General features: G+C 41.3%; 1 long non-coding RNA gene across 1 annotated transcript in view; it reads right to left on the minus strand.

Annotated features, from left to right (window-relative positions):
* Positions 1–21365, minus strand: part of 6430553K19Rik (RIKEN cDNA 6430553K19 gene) — a 36426-nt gene continuing 15061 nt past the window's right edge. The window contains exons 2-6 of the long non-coding RNA NR_152166.1: positions 20278–20478; positions 19210–19400; positions 9069–9218; positions 4503–4650; positions 1–1486 (exon numbers count right to left, since the gene is read on the minus strand). This is a non-coding gene — a long non-coding RNA (RIKEN cDNA 6430553K19 gene). The remainder of the gene's footprint in view (positions 1487–4502; positions 4651–9068; positions 9219–19209; positions 19401–20277; positions 20479–21365) is intronic.

The raw sequence follows: 21365 nt of genomic DNA on the forward strand, positions 1-21365 counted from the left end.
ATGCAGTGTCACACATAAGTGTCCATTTGTGCCTACAGATGGGACAGGTTTCAATTCTTCAGTCAAAGGAGAGACTTTTTATTGTTGTTTATGGTGGTGGCAGTAATAAGATAAAACCTTCAAATGAATATTAATGAAGATTGTAAAGCTTGAAGTTGCATTGCACACTACTTAGCTGATCAACTTTACATCCCCATAAAAGAAGCCTGGATACAGAGCCAGAGAGATGGCTCAATGTTTAAAAGCACTTGTTCTTATTGATGACCAGGCTCCATTTTCACATGGTCTCTTACAGAGATATATAACTCTAATTCTAGGGGATCTAATACCCTCTTCTGACATGTATGTGATGCCTATACAAGTGTGTGTGTGTGTATGCATATATATACATATATATATATATATTCACACACATACAGGCAAAACATTCATGCACAAATAAAGAAAATAAATCATCTTTTTCTAAATGTTTAAAAAAAAAGAATGGAAACAGAGAAAAACTGGTTGTGTGTTCATCAAAAATATTATGAGACTAAGCTTCAGCTGTTTAGTGATGCTTTGAAGTCTAGGAGAAGACATAAGAAGGTGTTTATACCTAAATGACTCCATTACCAGAGGAAGTGATAGAACCAGATACCCAAGTATGAATGGACAGGTACACAAAGAAGTGTGTAACAAGCCCATCTGATACCACCATACTGGGCACTACAAAGGAAATAACATTTGGAAATAACAATACTGAAGCCCCACAAAATGCTTACAGAGCACAGGACTTGAAATGTAGATGCCAGAGGTTATACTAGTATATATGTCTACATAGGAGTATGCGCCCATTGTATTTATATGCATGCATCTCAATGTATCTTCTAGCTCTTATTTTACAACAATCCAATGATCCCTTTCAAAGTAAACTGAACATTCCCCTTCTTATGTATACACTTTAAATTCCTTTAGTTGAAATGCAATTCCCTTTCTGCCTCGACACCTTTACCTCATCTAAGTAATAGACTTTATGCAAACATAATAGCACCCCAGAGGCCTAGTGTTTTAGGTAAGCAGCTCACCTGTGTACAGAACAAAGCAATATAAACTACTCTGAGATTTGAAGTTAGAAAAGCTATGAGGCAAGGTTGTTGCTGTAAAAGAATACTTGGATCCTAGGTTATCTCTGGCAACCCTGGAATTCTCTGTGAGCCAAATCTAAAGTGCTTCCTGTATTTGTGGCTTCCCAACCTTAGCGATTCAAACTGTCAACCATTCTACATACTGCGTTCTTTGAATGGAGGGTCTGGGTGTTTTAATTTCCACTAGATAGATGGCACAGGGAAGTGGAGCCTAACAGACTCCACTTTGATAAAAGTTGGCAATAGTGACTGTCTTTTCCAGCTGACCACAGTTGTCTGGTTTATTCTCCACCACGTCTCTAATCTTCCTGGAATGCTGGTGAGCAGCACAATAGGACTTTTCACAAGTTCCTTCTCTGTAACTTCCAAAAGTAAAGTCTGCTTAATAAACTTGGGAGCCAACAGGGTTTCTTCTTAGGAACTTAAAAAAGGTTACACCAATATTTATTATCGATCAAACCTGCCATGCTCTTCTTCTAGAAAGCAATGCTGCCTGGACTAGACTCAAGACAGGAAGCCTGGGTTTCCTCCCAGTCCCTCCTCTGCAGCTCTTTCTCATACTTTAAAATCAGAGCTTGTAGGAAAGTCAGGCAATCATGTTCCAATATAATGGATGGCCATCAACTGGTATCAGCCACTCAAGAAGCTGTTGTAATGTGCAATTTCTTTGAGAATCAACATCAGTTGTAATATGGAAATTAAACATTATGGAACCAAGTTGACATAATGATAAATTGAAATTAATGCTGATGCATGGCTGGAATATTGAATGTTTGTGTACAGGCATATCTGTGTTGAAAAAGAAAGGCAAAGCAAATGCCTGCCTGTTTCCTCCATTATTCCAGTGTCATTTTAAATACATGAACATAATTCAAAGTGCGATAAAGCTGAATCACTAAATCAAAAACACCACTACCAATGTAATTTGTTAAAGGTTTTCAGAATATTTAACACATGGAAAGATATTAGTGATGGCCCTCAAATGTTAGTAAGTTTCTCTCCAACGTCAGGAGAGTATGTTGGTGCTACTTGCTCATAGCTAAGCTACTTTTGCATTCCGAAGTTAGGCCTCGCATTTTTCTTAAGAGCTGAGACTGTTTATCATTACATTCACACTTTCCTTTCAAAGCTGAATGGAAACAGGGGAGGGGCTGGTGAGATGGCTCAGCAGGTAAGCTGTTCTACCAGAGGTCCTGAGTTCAATTTCCAGCAACCACATGGTGACAGACAACCATCCAAAAGGGGATTCAATGCTCTCTTCTGGTATGTAGGTATACATGCGGCAAGGCATGCATACATTAAATACATACACAAATGGATAAATGAGGTTTAAAGAAAAAAACTGAGAAAATCCTCCCTGATACATAAAAAGTAATATGTCCTCATCTCAAACACTGAGGATCACCCCAGGAGCTGTAATTTCTGAGTCTGTTGATGCTGTTCAATGCTCTGAAATCATTAAGCACTAGATATGAACCCCCTGCTATTTGACTCATCTCAGTACAGTGGTTATAAAGTCAGAGATTCTAACTTTTCCACTGCTAACTTCATAGAGATGGACGTCAGGTTTTGTATTTTAAAAATAGCAAAGGTAGAATGGGGAGAGATGGCTCAGCAATTAAAAATGTGTGCTGCTCTCAAAGACCAGAACTCAGTTTCCAGCACCCATGTCAGGCAGGCTACAACCAACCATAATTACATATACAGTGTATTTGGCCTCTTTTGACCTATGAGGGTAACCCCACACATGTGGCATACACACACACACACACACACACACACACACACACGCACAATAAATAAATAAAATAATTCTAAGAAAGAAAGAAAGAGAGAGGGAGGGAGGGAGGGAGGGAGGGAGGGAGGAAGGAAGGAAGGAAGGAAGGAAGGAAGGAAGGAAGGAAGGAAGGAAGGAAGGAAGAGAGAGAGAGAGAGAGATGTTGGGAGCCATTAAGACAACACAATTGTCCTGATCTCTGAATTGGGCCTCCCCCCCCAGAAGAAAAGGGGGTCAAAAGCGGGCCACCCACGCACCACTCTGAGAACAACCACAGATTGTTCCAGCCCTAAGTCAGCGCCAGATGTCCTGACCTCAAGATGTACCTTGACACCGCCAAGTTCCTGCTTCCCCATGTAACTGCCTAAAGAATGTGCAATTCTATTGCCCCACCCCTCCCGCTAATAAGTACCTGTACTTCCCCTTTTGCTTGTGCAATTCTACTGCCCCATCCTTCCTGCTGAAAGGCACTTCCCCTTTTGCTTGTGCATTTAAACCTTGGGTCTGGCTAATACAGTGGAACCTTGATGTTACTCAGAATGTTTCCGTGTCGTTCTCTACACAAGGTTCTCGTCTCTCTTCCCCCCCCCCCCCCGTTTGGTTCTTAGGAGACCTTCGAGACCCTCGAATAACTGGACCTGCTGGACAGGTCAGAGAGAGAGAGGGAGGGAGGGAGGGAGGGAGGGAGGGAGGGAGGGAGGGAGGGAGGAAGGAAGGAAGGAAGGAAGGAAGGAAGGAAGGAAGGAAGGAAGGAAGGAAGGAAGGAAGGAAGGGAAGAAAGGAAAGAAAAGGAAGAAAGAAAGGGCAAAGTTTAAAATTTCCAAATTGTGAAACGTTCAGAGCCCGGACTGATGTTTACTTTATGAGCAGTAACAATACAGCTGCATCCTGGCCTGTAACTCGAGCCAACTGTATGGAGCGTCCTTCCCTGTGGCAATTCAGTGACATTTGAACTTTAGCCATGTGAGTGGTGAATGATCAGAGCAATAGGAAACAGGTAATGTCACAGTGCTAGTATGCTTGGCTCATCCTTACAAGTAGTTGGTCTTCTGTCTGTCTCCTAAATAGAAAGCAATGTTGACAGCGGAGTGGAGTGCGGAAACCCTGTCAACCTGGAAAGGGTTTCTGGGAGCTCTTAGATATCAGATGTGCCTATGATCTATCATATATGCCTCACTTTCCATAAATGCTCTGTGTCTGTGGATGCGCTCAGTTTGTATTTCTGCATCACCTACCAAGAAGAAAGGAGGCAGGATGACTTACAATAACTTAACTCTTGGAAACTGACCCAAATTTAAAATAGCAGACTAGCAAATCAAGGATTTGTGTTTCTCTTCTAAAGCTACTTAAGTATCAAAGCATGCCTACCCTCAGTCAGAGTACTAGACTGAGCAAAAACAAGATGATAAATGGGTACGAACCCTCAGAAACATTTTATAGTCCTCAAGTATCCGAAGTATCCCTGTCTTCAGGCAGCTTAGAGCATCAAATATCCAAGTGGTAGCTGAGGGCTGGGCTTGCAAGTGAGGTTTTTTTAGTAAAGGAGTGATTCCCAAGGGGATTCCTCGAGGTATATAAACAAGAGGCCATATGTTATTTACCTCCAGGTATGTCTTACTTCCCTTGGGCATTATTGAAATAAACATCCTTGCACAGTTGCAGCTCACTGCAAAACTGTCTTGAAGATCTGTGTGTTTGAAGAGGGGGGGGGAGAGTTGCTTCTGGATTTTTCCTGCCCATGGAGCAATACTGTGAAAACAAGAATAATATGCATTAGAATCAGCCAGATTTCTGTTTAAAGAGAGGTACGCTTTCTCATCCCACCACCAGAGATCCTAATTTAATTGGACTGTGTGCTGGCACGGAGTCTGGGTCTTCAAAGCTATTTGAGTGACCCTGCCACACAGCCAAGGCTGAGAAGCACTGCTTATCCAGGTTGCCAGCTAATGAGTTATTAATACTTCCCGTGATTGTTAGTGTGCATGTCGGACAGCTGTTTACGAAGAAACTGGGCTAAGGCAGTGATTCATTCTGTTCAGAGCACAGACTCACATTCAGCTGCTAATGGCCTTTGCGCTACTCTGACCTACACTGGATTCATACCAGCACTGACCTTCATTTGCCATTGCCTGCAATTAAGGACTTCTGCCACCACCATTAACGGGTTGGGAGCTTAAGTCTCCTAACTACCAAAAGTATTTATGCAGAGAAAGAAGATTTGGGCCCCTGGAATGAGATAATACTAAATGAATAACAATAATGATTAACATTTGTTTTGTTTAGACATTACTACCTTAAACTCTTAGAATTCACTAACAAACCATTCCATTAACGTGGGGTGGGGATGTCATAATACAGAATTATTACTATCTCTATTTATGTCATCAGTGAGACAGAAAATATTTTTGTTAAGTGCTAGAGTTTGTAACTTTTATAATCTTTGGATTTGTGATAAAGCTTGCTGCCTTCCTTTGAAGACATGAGCAACATCAAGGTTGGTGATGACTCAGGCAAGGGAGCATGCCCTGCTCTCAATAAATAACCTTCATCAAGGTATAAAAATTAATGATGCATTTTATGACCAGTCATCATTCAGAGCTACTTTCCATTGCAGGGCCTTCAGATAATCCTCAAGGCACTGTGTCCAGGATACAAAGACAAAACCTTTTGACTTACATAATAAGTCTACTCAAAAGGTAGACAGCAGAACTGTATTTTAAATATCTAAAGCCTTGTGGAAGAAAGAGATGAATTCCTGACTTAGGAGACCTTCTAATTCCCCCCCTCAAGCTCCCCCAGTGGTCAACCCACAGGGGTGCAAACGCGTCACAAGTTTAGCAGATTTCACTTATTATGCATGGACCCTTCCTAATACTACTACATACCTTTCCACCCCGGAACATACTTATTCCCAACATGGTCCATACCTGAGAGTATCCCCTCCCCCATTCTATGCATATGGAACTGAAATCAGCGGAATGCAAGAACATGTATAAAACATAACTGATGTGAAATAAAGTTCAAGCAGAAATTATTTGTCTAACTCTAGAAAATTGCATGGAGAGAGGAGCTAACAGAAAGAAGTAGGAAGGGAGGGAGGAAGGAGAGGGTGAGGGAGGAAAAGAAAGGAGAAAAGGGGAAATATAATACAAAGTAGTAGAAGTTCCTCCTTGGAATCCTTATCTCTAAATATTTTTCTCAGTGACTTTTTGCTTCTGTCTTCTCCTCCCAGAGAGACTTACTTGTGTGTGAGTAGTCAGGAATTAACTCAATCCAGTCCGAAGCCTCCTAGGAAGGAAGCCTCTTAGAGTCCCTCCTTCCTGATCTCCTGACGATGGATTCCATTTCCGTCGTGATAAGTTCCTCTTCAGGCTCCAGAACCACCTGGCCTCCGAGCTGACATCATATCCTAGATATATGATTATTGCTACTGAAGCAAGCATCCCCCAAAGACTGCCTGAACGGTACAGTTTTTTGACTCAAAGACTCATTTCCTGTCCGTGTAATCTTCAGACTTTATATGTAGCTTCTGGTGCGGCTCACAGATTTCCCAGCCCTATCCACGGAATTTCTGTCGCCAATCTAAGCTTGGCCTTATTAAAAGCTCATAAATTGTAATTGGCTCCATTAATTAGCCATTGTTCCATCTGATAGTTAACTAATTACTGATTATGAAATCTAACGATTACCCTAATAGTTTTCGCTCTCACAGTTAAGAAGTGGCAAGATGGCACGGGATCGTCTAGAGACTGAAGCCTGGGGATGAACTAGAAGGAACCAATGTCTCCCACACACACAAAAACACTGAAATAGTCTTCACTTCTTCCCAGGTTTCCAGGGTCTGGGCTACAGACCCATGCAGAATCTCTCTAGCTCAGATGATTTGCCCCCAATCTCATCTTATTCCTGCCAGGGTTACCTGTACTATTGCCCGATAACACCCAGCAACACAATGTCGGGCGTGGGGAGCCCTTCTAAAGAACAGCCTCACAATCCACACTGTGCTCCTGACAGAGACATTACTCTGAGCAGTTCTGAGAGGCCGAAGAGTGTTAGCATCAGTTGAGTTCTTAGTGGAGATAGGAATAAGTCTCAACAGCTCAGAGCATTCATGTGACTAGAGGTGACAACAGAAATCAGACCATCTAAAAGACATGGAAGTTAGAGTCACAAAAAGCTGAGCCCAGCTGATTGTCAGTACTTTACACAGGGGGCAGCAGCTGTTGAATTGAGGCAGATTTACTTCCTGTCAAACTTAAGTTCAGACAAGAGGACCTGGTACTGTGAGTAGCAAACCAAACAATAGGCAAGTGTAACAACAGAAGAGTAGAGTTCACGTGAACCTGAAACCTGAAACTCCTGAGATCTACAAGGCATTAAGGGAGAGGGAGAAGGAAAATCTATTTCACGTAACACTGAGGCAAATGGAGGCAGAAGGCTGATACTGAACTGAAGAAATGGTCCACAGATACTGATGGCATTTGAAGAGCCATACAATGAAGTAGAATACAAAAGTTACTCAGAAATTACAAGGCCAAGCGCCATAACAGACTTAGAAGGCAAGCTGTACCAAAGACTATAAATACTCAAGCATTATTTAATTTGACTTCTAAGACAAACATATATGATAGATGTGAGTCGTATCATATCATATCCTTGCTTCTTTTTACCTTTTCGCCACCAAGAAAAATGAGGTACACAGTATCAGGAAAGTTTCTTAATCAAGAAAGAAAGTGAGCGAGGACAGGATTAGGTAGGTAATTGGCCATGGTCACACAGGCAGCAGAGGCAGAATTCACACCCAGATCTGTGTGATTCCCGGTCTCCACCAGTATACAAAATATGTTGATTCTGGGGAGTGTGCCAAGGGGGCGCATGTATATCATGAGGGTATGAAAAGGAACAATGGCACAAATACCCATTTAACAACATGCATGCTGACTTGGGGGACCACACTGCCAATGCTGCCTCTGACATAGGCGGTTTCCCCTTTTCTGTAGAAACCAGCCAAGAGTTGTTTCTGATCGTCCAGTTTCCAAGTTTAGTTGGAAAGAGCAGACGGACGGATTGGACACAGACAGCAGCATTGCCACAGTCTTTCTTTCACCTTTCCCTGATTAGACACAAATGTGCAGAACAGGAAGGCAGGATGTTGTAAAGAAGTCAGCTAGCTGCTCTGAGTCTCTGAATCCCCTGCCAAGCAGGCTGTGTCAAAGCATCCAGAGGTAATAGGAGTTGCGTCTGGGCTACTGCGAAGCAGTATCAGCAGTTTGGTGGTGGTGGTTGTGATGGTGGTGATGGTGGTGGTGGTGGTGGTGATGGTGGTGGTGGTGGTGGTGGTGTTAGTGGTGGTGGTGGTGGTGATGGTGGTGGTGGTGGTGGTGGTGGTGGTGGTGGTGGTGGTGATGGTGGTGGTGGTGGTGTTAGTGGTGGTGGTGGTGGTGGTGGTGATGGTGGTGGTGATGGTGGTGGTGGTGGTGGTGGTGGTGGTGGTGATGGTGGTGGTGGTGATGGTGGTGGTGGTGGTGATGGTGGTGGTGGTGGTGGTGGTGGTGGTGGTGGTGGTGATGGTGGTGGTGGTGGTGGTGGTGGTGGTGGTGGTGGTGGTGGTGGTGATGGTGGTGGTGGTGGTGGTGGTGGTGGTGGTGGTGGTGGTGATGGTGATGGTGGTGGTGGTGATGGTGGTGGTGGTGATGGTGGTGGTGGTGGTGATGGTGGTGGTGGTGATGGTGGTGGTGGTGGTGATGGTGGTGGTGGTGGTGGTGGTGGTGGTGGTGGTGGTGGTGGTGTTAGTGGTGGTGGTGGTGCTGATGTTTTACTTATTCACTTTACATTCCACTTACTGCCCCCCTCCTGGTGGCCCCCTCCCACAACCCTTCCCCATTCCCCTTCCCCTTCTCCTCTGAGTGGGTGCCCCCCACCAGGTATCCCTTGTACCCTGGCACATTAAGTCTCTCTGTGAGGCTTCCTCTCCCACTGAAGAACATATCTCACATACAAGCAACAGCTTTTGGGACAGCCCCTGTTCCAGTTGTTCAGGACCCACATGAAAACCAAGCTGCACATCTGTCATGTATGTTTGGAGAATCTTAGGTCCAGTCCATGTATGTTCTTTGGTTGGTGGTACAGACACTGAGAGCCCCAAGAGTCCAGGTTGGTTGACTCACTTGGTCTTCCTGTGGAGTTCTTATCCTTTTCTGGGCCTTCAATCCTTCCATAAGAATCCCCAAGCTCCATCCACTGTTTGGCTGTAGGTCTCTGTTATCTGTCTGAGTCAGCTGCTGGGTGGAGCCTCTCAGAGGACAGCATTCTTCCGTCTGCAAGCATAACAAAGTATCATTAATAGTTTTAGAGATTTTATAGATGATCTTTAGAAAAGGAAAGAATATACAATGAAACATAGACAACACAGAATGAAGGCAGTCATCTGATGAAAATTTAGGCTTGCTGCGGACTCAGGCAAACTGCTGGCTGTGTGTGTGTGTGTGTGTGTGTGTGTGTGTGTGTGTGTGTGTGTGTGTGTGTGTGTGTTTTATGGACAAATGTGAACATGTATAAAATAAGATATATAAAATGCTTATAGCCAATGAGACATTATATGGCACAATGGACCAAGATGTATACAGTGGAGACACACCCACCCATAAAGGTTACAGAATCTTTGATTGCCAAGCTAGCCTTTAATAGCTGAACCATCTCTCCAGCCCATTAAAAAAATAGATAAGAAAAAGCCTTTTTAAGTAAAACAAAATTAATCTTTGAGCTAAATTTGAGCATATAGGTCATGGGTGTATCATTTTCATTTATCTTTAAGAATTCTATCCTACGCAATTTTTACAACCAATTCACTACTTTTTTTCCTTTTTTTGGGTTTTTTTTTTTTTTTTTTTTTTTTGGTTTTTTGAGACAGGGTTTCTCTGTGTAGCTCTGGCTGTCCTGGAACTCACTCTGTAGACCAGGCTGGCCTCAAACTCAGAAATCCACCTGCTTCTGCCTCCCGAGTGATGGAACTAAAGGCATGTGCCACCACTTGCCTGGCCTTTTTTGACTTCTTGAATTATAAATGAAGTGATCAATAAATGGTACCATAGAAAATCTCTTACAGCTTCTGTACAAAAACAAACAAACAAACAAAATAAAATATCACAAATTTTAGACCCAGAAGGGAAAGACTAGTTTTGACCCTTGGCTTTTACAGGAGTCATTATGCTTTATAGTAGGTTGCAGGTATTTGAATGGGAGTGCACTTTGAGGACTTTCTGTAAAGATGGTAGATTCCACCAAAAATTTAAACTGTCTTACACACAGAAACCTATATGAATAAACCCTAAATAAAAAATACATTATGTAATACCCTTCAGTCTCTCGAATAGTCTGAAATATGAAAACAAGAGCCATAAGAAATATAATAAGTAAAATATATTACCCTATTAATAGAAGTTCCCATTTACTATGTGTATGATGCATTGGATACTAAATTGGTTCTTTTGCAGAATATTGAGAAAATTCCAGCTTCTTGGTGAGTGTGATCTGATCCCCTAACGGTGGTAGGGATCAAACTCAGGGCCTCACACACATCAGAGGAAGCATTTTGCCTATGAGCTATGCTTCAGCCATTTATAAAACCTTGGTTTCAATCTTCACCAAAACACTTGCATGTGGGTATCATTAATTTCATTTTCCTGATCATAAAACCAAGTAAAAATAGCTTTGCCACCATAATACTCAGGCACTTTCTCTATACTGGGACAACCATCGTTTACTAAAAAAAAAAAAAAAAATCAAATTTTTCTACATTGACTGTGTTCATTATAATTTTCAAATTATAACTTTGTTTTATGCACCTTGAATGTTCTTAAATGACTTTGAAAAGACATTTCCGGGCTGGTGAGATGGCTCAGCGGTTAAGAGCACTGACTGCTCTTCCAAAGGTCCTGAGTTCAAATCCCAGCAACCACATGGTGGCTTACAACCATCCGTAACAAAATCTGATGCTCTCTTCTGGAGTGTCTGAAGACAGCTACAGTGTACTTACATATAATAAATAAATAAATAAACAAACAAATAAATATTAAAAAAAAAAAAAAGAAAAGACATTTCCAAAGAGCAGGCACATGGACAATTCAAATATGTTGATGCATGCAGTACAGAGTGGCCAAAGTGTCTACTATTGTGAATTGCATACTAAGGTCTTTGAATGTGATAAAGACATAAAATTCTTAATCATTATTATTTTGATAACTCAAATCATAAATAATATACTTCCATTTGCGTTATTGATTATTAAATCATTTTTACCCTTCAAATGCATGCTCCCAGTGACCCACCAGCCTTTTTAGAGATGAGGTGATCAGTGGGTAAATATATTGAGAAGTTAGGGCTGTTGTGATGCAACTGGCTCCTAATAGTATTGCCACCTGGGAACCATGCCTTCAACTCATGATTCTTTGAAGGATATCCCAGCTCCAAAAGAGAACAGTTTGTGGCCAGTAGGGGCTCAGAGTTGTGGATTTAAGAAGAGGGACACGGACAGAAAATAGAAAGAAAAAGCCATACCTAACAAAAGGCAACTGAACATTTAAAAATGAGTAGACTGTGCATAAAGACAACAGACATGTGCCTTTGTGGTCTTCTGTTTCTTACATTGTGAATGTATGTTACAAGAAACAAGAGTTGCATGCTTTCTTCCATGAATGTGTTGGGTTTGTTACTATATATAGATGGCACCCTATCAGTTTCTCCTCCAACTACGGCATCATCGGCCTTATAGCCATCTTGATTGCTTGCAAGTCATTCCTTAGTATTTCCATACTAGAGATGGTAAAATCGCAATAGGGAGAACTTTCAATGGGCTAAAAATCCTAAGTCAAATGAGAAAACACAAACAAAAATATTCATTATACTCTTCAATATTTATTAAAACTAAAAGAATACTTATTGTTGTGCTATCTCTCTCCCTCTCTCTCTCTCTCTCTCTCTCTCTTTCTCTGTGTGTGTGTGTGTGTGTGTATGTATGTGTGTGTGTGTGTGTGTGTGTGTGTGTGTGTGTGTGTGTTGCTGAGACACTATATATTCCAGACTAGGCACGATCTGGTCATCCTCCTACCCCAGAATGCAAAAGGCTAGTATTAGTGGTGTGCATCACCATGCTTTGCTGATTATTCTTGCTATTTTACAATTTACCTTTATTTTGATTTATGTTTATGTGTCTGTGGCACAGAAACATGTGTATGATTTGAGGCAGGTATACACTACCTGACATGGGTGCTGGGAACCAAACTTGGGTCCCCTGGGACAGAAGCACAGAACCATCCCTCCAGTACCTGGTTGCTATTTTTTTAATGCACTCATAACTTTGAATCAAGAGTTTGAAACAATCAATTTGTAATGATAAATAGAATCTCATATTTATTTCAAACACTAAGAAAATTAAACATGCAAATTATTTCTATAACCATTTGACGTTTTAACTGTTTACGTTAAACATAAACAAAATAAGTCAGATATCTATGCATAATATAAGACAATCTGCAGTTGGATTTATTTACCAGTAATAGGAGAAAAAAATATACATCAGTGGATTTATATTTATATTCTATTTATATTCCCTGTACATTATTTGTGGCATTTGGACTGACCTTAATAAATTAAATATGATGAATATATTAGCCCTTGGAATCAAGAGTGAAGAAGCCATAGATATTCTCTTGGAAAATTATATAACCTTGCTTACTTAAAAGACTCAGTAACTGTCAGGGCTATGCCAATCTGGATGATGGATAGATACTTTAAAATGTTCCAGGGAACACAGAAGAGTCCTTCACTGAAATCAGCAGTGGTTTCACAAAGAATTTGCCCCACTTAAAGTTCCTGAAACTTAGCAAACTGCTGCATATAAAGGAAGAAGTCCTGGTTCAGTGCAGTGAGTCTCTGGACTGAGGCTCCCTTCACACTGCAGTGAACATCAGGTCTCCAGCTCCTTGATTTCATGGCTCTAAGACTCAGTTCCCTCTTTAGAAAAATAAGGTCAAAGACAGCGAAGTTAGGTGGTTAGAAGAATAGGTCACTCAGCAGAAAGAGGATTGTTTGGGGTGAGGAAAGGGCCCAGCAAGAAGAGAATGGGCAAAGTAGGAGGTGGGGGAAAGGAAACGAATAAGAATAAAGTATAACAAGATATCTGTATGAAAATACCATGATGTAATACTGTACTTTGTACATTAACTTAAATGTCAGTCTAGGCGCTGGAGAGATGGCTCAGCAGCTAAAGTATCTGTTGTTCTTAAAGAGGACCTGGATTGATTTCCAGTGCACTCATGGTGGCTCACAAACACTGCAACTCCTCCAGGGCATAGAATGCCTTCTGACTTCTCAGGAGACCATGTACACACATGCCACCCAGGAACTCACACACATAAATTAAAGCAAATAGGTATTTTCAAATCTTTTAATAAACAAAATCTAAAATTTCTAATTAAAAAGAATGAATCGGTATATTTACACTCACACATACTTTGTTATCCCCTTTCCCAGTTTCCCCTCCAAAAATACCCCTATCCCATCACCCTTCTCTCTGCTTCTATGAGGGTCCTCCCCCACAACCTACCCATTTCCACCTCGCCTCTCTGGCATTCCCCTACACTGGGGCATCAAGCTTTCACAGGACCAAAGGTTCCTCCTCCCATTGATACCAGACAAGACCATCCTCTGCTACACATGCAGCTGGATCCATGGGTCTCTCCATGTGTATGTACTCTTTGGTTGATGGTTTAGTTCCTGGGAGCTCGGGGGTGGGGGTGGGGTTCTGGATGGTTGATATCATTGTTCTTCCTATGGAGTTGCAAACCCCTTTAGCTTCTTCAGTCCTTTCTCTAACTCCTTCATTGGAGTCCCTCTGCTCAGTCCAGTGGTTGGCTGCAAGCATCTGCCTCTGTATTTGTTACACAAATACAAACCAAACCCTTGGCCAAGTTATTGATGGGTTTCTCCATCTGATACGTCACTTTCCACTCAAGTATAAGGCAAAAGCCTCTTGGAATGATAACCTGTGGGAAAGGTTTCTATTGTATAGAAAAATATTTGATGTTACTGCTATTATAATTTTAAGCAAAAATTAGTAGCTTTTCCATGGTCAGTCCAGTTAAGCCAAATAGACTCTCTGGGATTTGACATTTTATTTTATATTTTTATTTTTTTTTAATTAGGTATTTTCCTATTTTACATTTTCAATGCGATCCCAAAGGTTCCCCATACCCACCCACCCCCAATCCCCTACCCACCCACTCCCACTTTTTGGCCCTGGCGTTCCCCTGTACTGGGGCATATAAAGTTTGCAAGTCCAATGGGCCTCTCTTTGCAGTGATGGCCGACTAGGCCATCTTTTGATACATATGCAGCTAGAGACAAGAGCTCCGGGGTACTGCTTAGTTCATATTGTTGTTCCACTTATAGGGTTGCAGTTCCCTTTAGCTCCTTGGGTAATTTCTCTAGCTCCTCCATTGGGGGCCGTGTGACCCATCCAATAGCTGACTGTGATCATCCACTTCTGTGTTTGCTAGGCCCTGGCATAGTCTCACAAGAGAGAGCTATATCTGGGTCCTTTCAGCAAAATCTTGCTAGTGTATGCAATGGTGTCAGCATTTGGAAGCTGATTATGGGATGGATCCCTGCATAGGGCAATCACTAGATGGTCCATCCTTTCATCACAGCTCCAAATTTTGTCTCTGTAACTCCTCCCATGGGTGTTTTGTTCCCATTTCTAAGAAGGGGCAAAGTGTCCACACTTTGGTCTTCGTTGTTCTTGAATTTCATGCGTTTAGCAAATTGTATCTTATATCTTGGGTAACCTAAGTTTCTGGGCTAATATCCACTTATCAGTGAGTACATATTGTGCGAGTTCCTTTGTGATTGGGTTACCTCACTCAGGATGATACCCTCCAGGTCCACCCGTTTGCCTAGGAATTTCATAAATTCATTTTTTAATAGCTGAGTAGTATTCCATTGTGTAAATGTACCACATTTTCTGTATCCATTCCTCTGTTGAGGGGCATCTGGGTTCTTTCCAGCTTCTGACTATTATAAACAAGGCTGCTATGAACATAGTGGAGCATGTGTCCTTCTTACCAGTTGGGACATCTTCTGGATATATGCCCAGGAGAGGTATTGCGGGATCCTCCGGTAGTACTATGTCCAATTTTCTGAGGAACCGCCAGACTGATCTCCAGAGTGGTTGTACAAGCTTGCAATCCCACCAACAATGGAGGAGTGTTCCCCTTTCTCCATATCCTCGCCAGCATCTGCTGTCACCTGAGTTTTTGATCTTAGCCATTCTGACTGGAGTGAAGTGGAATCTCAGGGTTGTTTTCATTTGCATTTCTCTGATGATTAAGGATGTTGAACATTTTTTCAGGTGTTTCTCTGCCATTCGGTATTCCTCAGGTGAGAATTCTTTGTTCAGTTCTGAGCCCCATTTTTTAATGGGGTTATTTGATTTTCTGGAGTCCACCTTCTTGAGTTCTTTATATATATTGGATATTAGTCCCCTATCTGATTTGGGATAGGTAAAGATCCTTTCCCAATCTGTTGGTGGCCTTTTTGTCTTATTGACGGTGTCTTTTGCTTTGCAGAAGCTTTGCAATTTTATGAGGTCCCATTTATCGATTCTTGATCTTACAGCACAAGCCATTGCTGTTCTATTCAGGAAATTTTCCCCTGTACCCATATCTTCGAGGCTTTTCCCTACTTTCTCCTCTATAAGTTTCAGTGTCTCTGGTTTTATGTGGAGTTCCTTAATTCACTTAGATTTGACCTTAGTACAAGGAGATAGAAATGGATCAATTCACATTCTTCTACATGATAACCGCCAGTTGTGCCGGCACCATTTGTTGAAAATGCTGTCTTTTTTCCACTGGATGGTTTTAGCTCCCTTGTCAAAGATCAAGTGACCATGGGTGTGTGGATTCATCTCTGGGTCTTCAATTCTGTTCCATTGGTCTACTTGTCTGTCACTATACCAGTACCATGCAGTTTTGATCACAATTGCTCTGTAGTAGAGTTTTAGGTCAGGCATGGTGATTCCACCAGAGGTTCTTTTATCCTTGAGAAGAGTTTTTGCTATCCTCAGTTTTTTGTTATTCCAGATGAATCTGCCGATTGCCCTTTCTAATTCGTTGAAGAATTGAGTTGGAATTTTGATGGGAATTGCATTGAATCTGTAGATTGCTTTTGGCAAGATAGCCATGTTTACAATGTTGATCCTGCCAATCCATGAGCATGGGAGATCTTTCCATCTTCTGAGATCTTCTTTAATTTCTTTCTTTAGAGACTTGAAGTTCTTATCATACAGATCTTTCACTTCCTTAGTTAGAGTCACGCCAAGATATTTTATATTATTTGTGACTATTGAGAAGGGTGTTGTTTCCTTAATTTCTTTCTCAGCCTGTTTATCCTTTGTGTACAGAAAGGCCATTGACTTCTTTGAGTTAATTTTATATCCAGCTACTTGATTGAAGCTGTTTATCAGGCTTAGGAGTTCTCTGGTGGAATTTTTAGGGTCACTTATATATACTATCATATCATCTGCAAAAAGTGATATTTTGACTTCTTCCTTTCCAATTTGTATCCCCTTGATCTCCTTTTGCTGTCTAATTGCTCTGGCTAGGACTTCAAGTACAATGTTGAATAGGTAGGGCGAGAGTGGACAACCTTGTCTAGTCCCTGATTTTAGTGGGATTGCTTCCAGCTTCTCACCATTTACTTTGATGTTGGCTATTGGTTTGCTGTAGATTGCTTTTATCATGTTTAGGTATGGGCCTTGAATTCCTGATCTTTCCAAGACTTTTTTCATGAATGGGTGTTGGATTTTGTCAAATGCTTTCTCAGCATCTAACGAGATGATCATGTGGTTTTTTTTCTTTGAGTTTGTTTATATACTGGATTACATTGATGGATTTCCATATATTGAACCATCCCTGCATCCCTGGGATGAAACCTATTTGGTCAGGATGGATGATTGCTTTGATGTGTTCTTGGATTCGGTTAGCAAGAACTTTATTGAGGATTTTTCCATCGATATTCAACAACATCAGATCCTTCTACAAAAGGCTATACTCAACAAAACTGGAAAACCTAGATGAAATGGACAAGTTTCTAGACAGATACCAGATACCAAAGCTAAATCAAGATCAGGTTAATGGGGGTTAGGGATTTAGCTCAGTGGTAGAGCGCTTGCCTAGCAAGCCCAAGGCCCTGGGTTCGGTCCTCAGCTCCAGAAAAAAAAAAAAAAAAAAAAAAAGATCAGGTTAATGATCTCCACAGTCCTATAACCCCTAAAGAAATAGAAGCAGTCATTAATAGTCTCCCAGCCAAAAAAAGCCCAGGACCAGACGGGTTTAGTGCAGAGTTCTATCAGACCTTCAAAGAAGACCTAATTCCAGTTCTTCACAAACTATTCCACAAAATAGAAACGGAAGGTACTCTACCCAACTCATTCTATGAAGCCACAATTACTCTGATACCTAAACCACAAAAAGACCCAACAAAGATAGAGAACTTCAGACCAATTTCCCTTATGAATATGGATTTGACATTTTAAAGAGGAGTAGAGGGCACAGGAAGAAATGAGTGACCTGAAGTCCAGTGACCTTGAATAAGTGACCTGGGTTATGTGAGGACCAGAATTCAACAGGACATGGCAGTTCTTTGCTGATATGCTCAAGCCTGTTAGATGGCCCCTGTGATTTCAATCTCCTAATCTGAGAAACCGGTGTTGTGCAACAAACTCTGACCCCCAAGCACATTACTGAACTAACCTCCTGTCCGCTGAGCATTTTCCCTTTGCACTTCCAGTTACTTGCTGGCCTTCACTTGCAAGATTGCTGTATCACTCCGGCCCAGGAGGAAAAGCTGGCAGCTCATTAAAGTCCGGAAATCAGAGTCATAAAACGCATCAACAACAACTGGAATAATTATCCACAGAAAGCAGTTTCTCTGAGAATGACATCACTCAGCTTATCATGTTAACTTCTGGTATTTTTTTTTCCTATCAACCTCCAGAGAAGCCATTAGCAGAAAAGGAAGGAGAAAGAAAGCAAAAGGGATCACCAAAGCACATGGTTTGTCTTCCATCAGGAGGTCTGCTCTTTGTCTGGATCTCCAATAACTACCATCTCCATCAGTGAGCCACAGTGAATCTGTGACTCTTCACATGCTTATTCAACAGAGCTGCATAAGGAAGCAAAGTTACAGAGAGCTTCTCAGAAAAGAGATACAAGTCCTTTTAACCATCACTGCATCCCAAGTTCCCACCAGAGTTAAGTGTTTATAAAATCAATTTGGGTGTAATTATCAGGGCATCATAGTATTAGATAAAAATGATCCTCTCAATGCCTTGTTCATAAGTATATTTTCCTCTGGCCACAGATTTCAAATCCACTGACTATACTAATTGATCCATGAGTCTTTGCTACCAGACACATATGCATTTACCAGAATCTATTCATATCTTTGTCCTGCTTATCATCGTATTAAGATCATCAATCATTCTATATCATATATTCTTAATCAGTCTAGACATTTTGACCCATTTCAGCCTTATTATCTAGACTATTTTAGGACCCAGCATTGAAAATGATCCCAGACAACTCTTTCTAAATGATGAAAGGAAGCACATTCAAGCACATTCTTCCAGTAATCTGAAGGCTGGGACTGCGTCTCCTAGCCAGACCACCTCCCTCTTGATAACTGTTAAAGGAAATTAAAAACCCTCAGGATACATCTCAGACTCACCAGCAGGACTCCAAACCTTCACTACCTAAGCTCTGGGAAGATTCTATGTCCTTCATCCTCGGCCTCTGAACTGACTGGACTTGAGTTTCTTTGCTTGCAGCAATGTAACCTCTCAGCAATGGCCAGAGTTATGAGGGAGTCCTACCCCACAACACAGGCACAGATACTGAGGACTTGGTGCTGTCTTCTGTGATGGTGCCAAAAGCCACAGCAAGCAGTGCCTGTGAGCATCACATCACTCTACCAGGAGGCAAGAAGTATTTCAGGAAAATGAGGTTTAGGTGTGATGCTAAGTGAACCTTGACTGTGTCAGTGTATTCTCTTAACAAGCCTTGAATAGGCTAGTAGCCAAAATGCATCCTGCTTCCATCACACATACTACTTCAGTAAAGCACTCTGTTCAATAATTACATGGCAAAGGCCTAGGTAAAGTACCCTGCACCCACCCCCAATGCCATTTTCATTGGACATAACATATTTCCTGTCAGCAAATGCAGTAAGCTAAATGCTTTCTTTTCCATTTACCTTTAAAGTCATTGCTCTAAGCCAAGACAACTTTGAAAAGGAGAAGCAGAGGTCTAAAGAGTTTCAATTCCATAAATCTTCAGTAATCCAGACTGTGTGTTACTAGCAGAAACATAGACATGAGACAAAGACAACGTAATGGAGAAAATCAAGTTTCTCATCAAAGGGTAGCAGAACTGCCTGCTGGACATCTAGAGAGAAGGAAAGCAGGACTTTAGAAAGTGGCCCAGGTGCATAATTACAAAACATAAAATTAAAAAAGAAAAAAAAATCCTTACAGAATAAAACATAAGGAAAACTCCTGGTGAGTCCCCAATAGCAAAAGTTTTTAGCTCTAACAATGAAAACTATGCTCTATTTTAAAACAATAAACAATAGCCAGGCAGTGGTGGTGCATACCTTTGTTCCCAGTACTTGGGAGGCAGAAATAGGTGGATCTCTGTAAGTTCAAGGCCAGCCTGGTGTACAAAGGAGTTGCAGGACTGCCAGGGTTACATAATGAGACTCTATTTCAAAAATCAAATGAACAACAAAAACAACAATAAACTGATGTCCTCAAAATTTGGAAGACACTAGTAAAAGAATTAAGTCCAAGCTAAACAATAGGAAAAAATACTTGGAAGTCACACATTTGATTAAAAAGTTTTTTATACCAGGAAAAATAAGTGTACATTCATGGACACGTGTGAAGCACTTTTAAAATACAACAATACGAAAACAGAGAACCAGATGTTTTAAATCAACAAATACTTGAACAAGTACATACCTAGGGAATTACACAATGGAACATCAATGGATAAGTGTGCATCTAGTCATTAGGGAAATGCAAATTAAAACCACAACATATTATTTTAAAAGCTGACCATATCAAGCATTTCCAAGGACATCTCAAAACTAAAATGTATACTCATGATACAAATAGAACATTTGGAAATCTGTTCAGTAGAGTTCATGTTTATAAACATGTCCTTCTCAGAGGGATTATCCAATTTATTTCTGGGTGTTTTTACAAAAGAAAGTAACATATTCCAACAATTACTTATATGCAGCTATTCAAGGTTGTCTTACCTGTAGTAGCTTTCAATGGGAAGAAATCTGCATTGGGCTGAATTGTGTCCTCTTAAATTTCATATATGGGAGCCTTTTGGAAGGAAATAGATCATGAGAAGAATGATGTCAAGCTCTTCAAAGAAGCAACAAGAGTGATCCTTGCCTTTTTCCTTTCTTTACACACATGACCAAGTGAAGAAGCAGCAAGAAGGTGGAAGTCTGCAGGTTAATAGGACAACCTTCATCAGAAGAGATATCTCAGCAGTTAAGGGCACATGCTGCTCTTCCTCCAGAAGACCCAAGTTCAGGTCTAAGCACCCACATCGGGTGCCTTAAAACACCTGTAAACTCCAGCTCCAAAGGTTTTAATGCCTTCTTGTAATGCTCCTAAATAGAGTTTCCACAATTGTTCTAGCTGGGTGGAGTACTCACAATGTTACAATATTGCACATCTCAATGAAATAGAAATAGAAATAAGCAAAGACATTGAAGATATCAAATACACAACTTACTCCATATGTTGGTCAGAAGGTGTCCTACATTGATTCCTGTGGCTGACCAAAAGCGAGTTGGGCAAGAAAGGACATTTCATTTCAACTTACGCTCCAGGTCATGATCTACCATTGAGGTAAGTCAGAGAAGAAGGTTAAGCAGGCTAATGCTAACAAACAGGCTTGGCTTGCTCTCTGGTTCATGCTCAGCTAGGTTTCTCATACAGCCCAGGCCTACCTGCCTAGGGATGGTGCTGTCCACAGTGAGCTTTGTCCTTTCAATCAAGATATTTTGTCACAGAAATAGCTACAAGCCAATCTGGTCTATGCACTTCTTCACTTGGGTTCCCTCTTCCCAGGTGACTATAGATTGTAGCAAATTGACAATCAAATCTAACCAAGACAGAAAAGCTGGAAAAATATGCATTCTCTGTGTGTGTGTGTGTGTGTGTGTGTGTGTGTGTGTGTGTGTGTGTGTGTGTGCCTGTGTGTGTGTGTGTGTGTGTGTGTGTGTGTGTGTTTCAGAAGGAGGAGGAAGAGGAGGAAAGAAAAACAGAACAGGTTAGAGGGTGCGCCAGAGAACGGGACAGCTTCTGGGACAGGCAGAAGCACAGA

Source organism: Mus musculus, chromosome 16 (genome assembly GCF_000001635.26).
Source record: "Mus musculus strain C57BL/6J chromosome 16, GRCm38.p6 C57BL/6J".
NCBI lineage: Eukaryota > Metazoa > Chordata > Mammalia > Rodentia > Muridae > Mus > Mus musculus.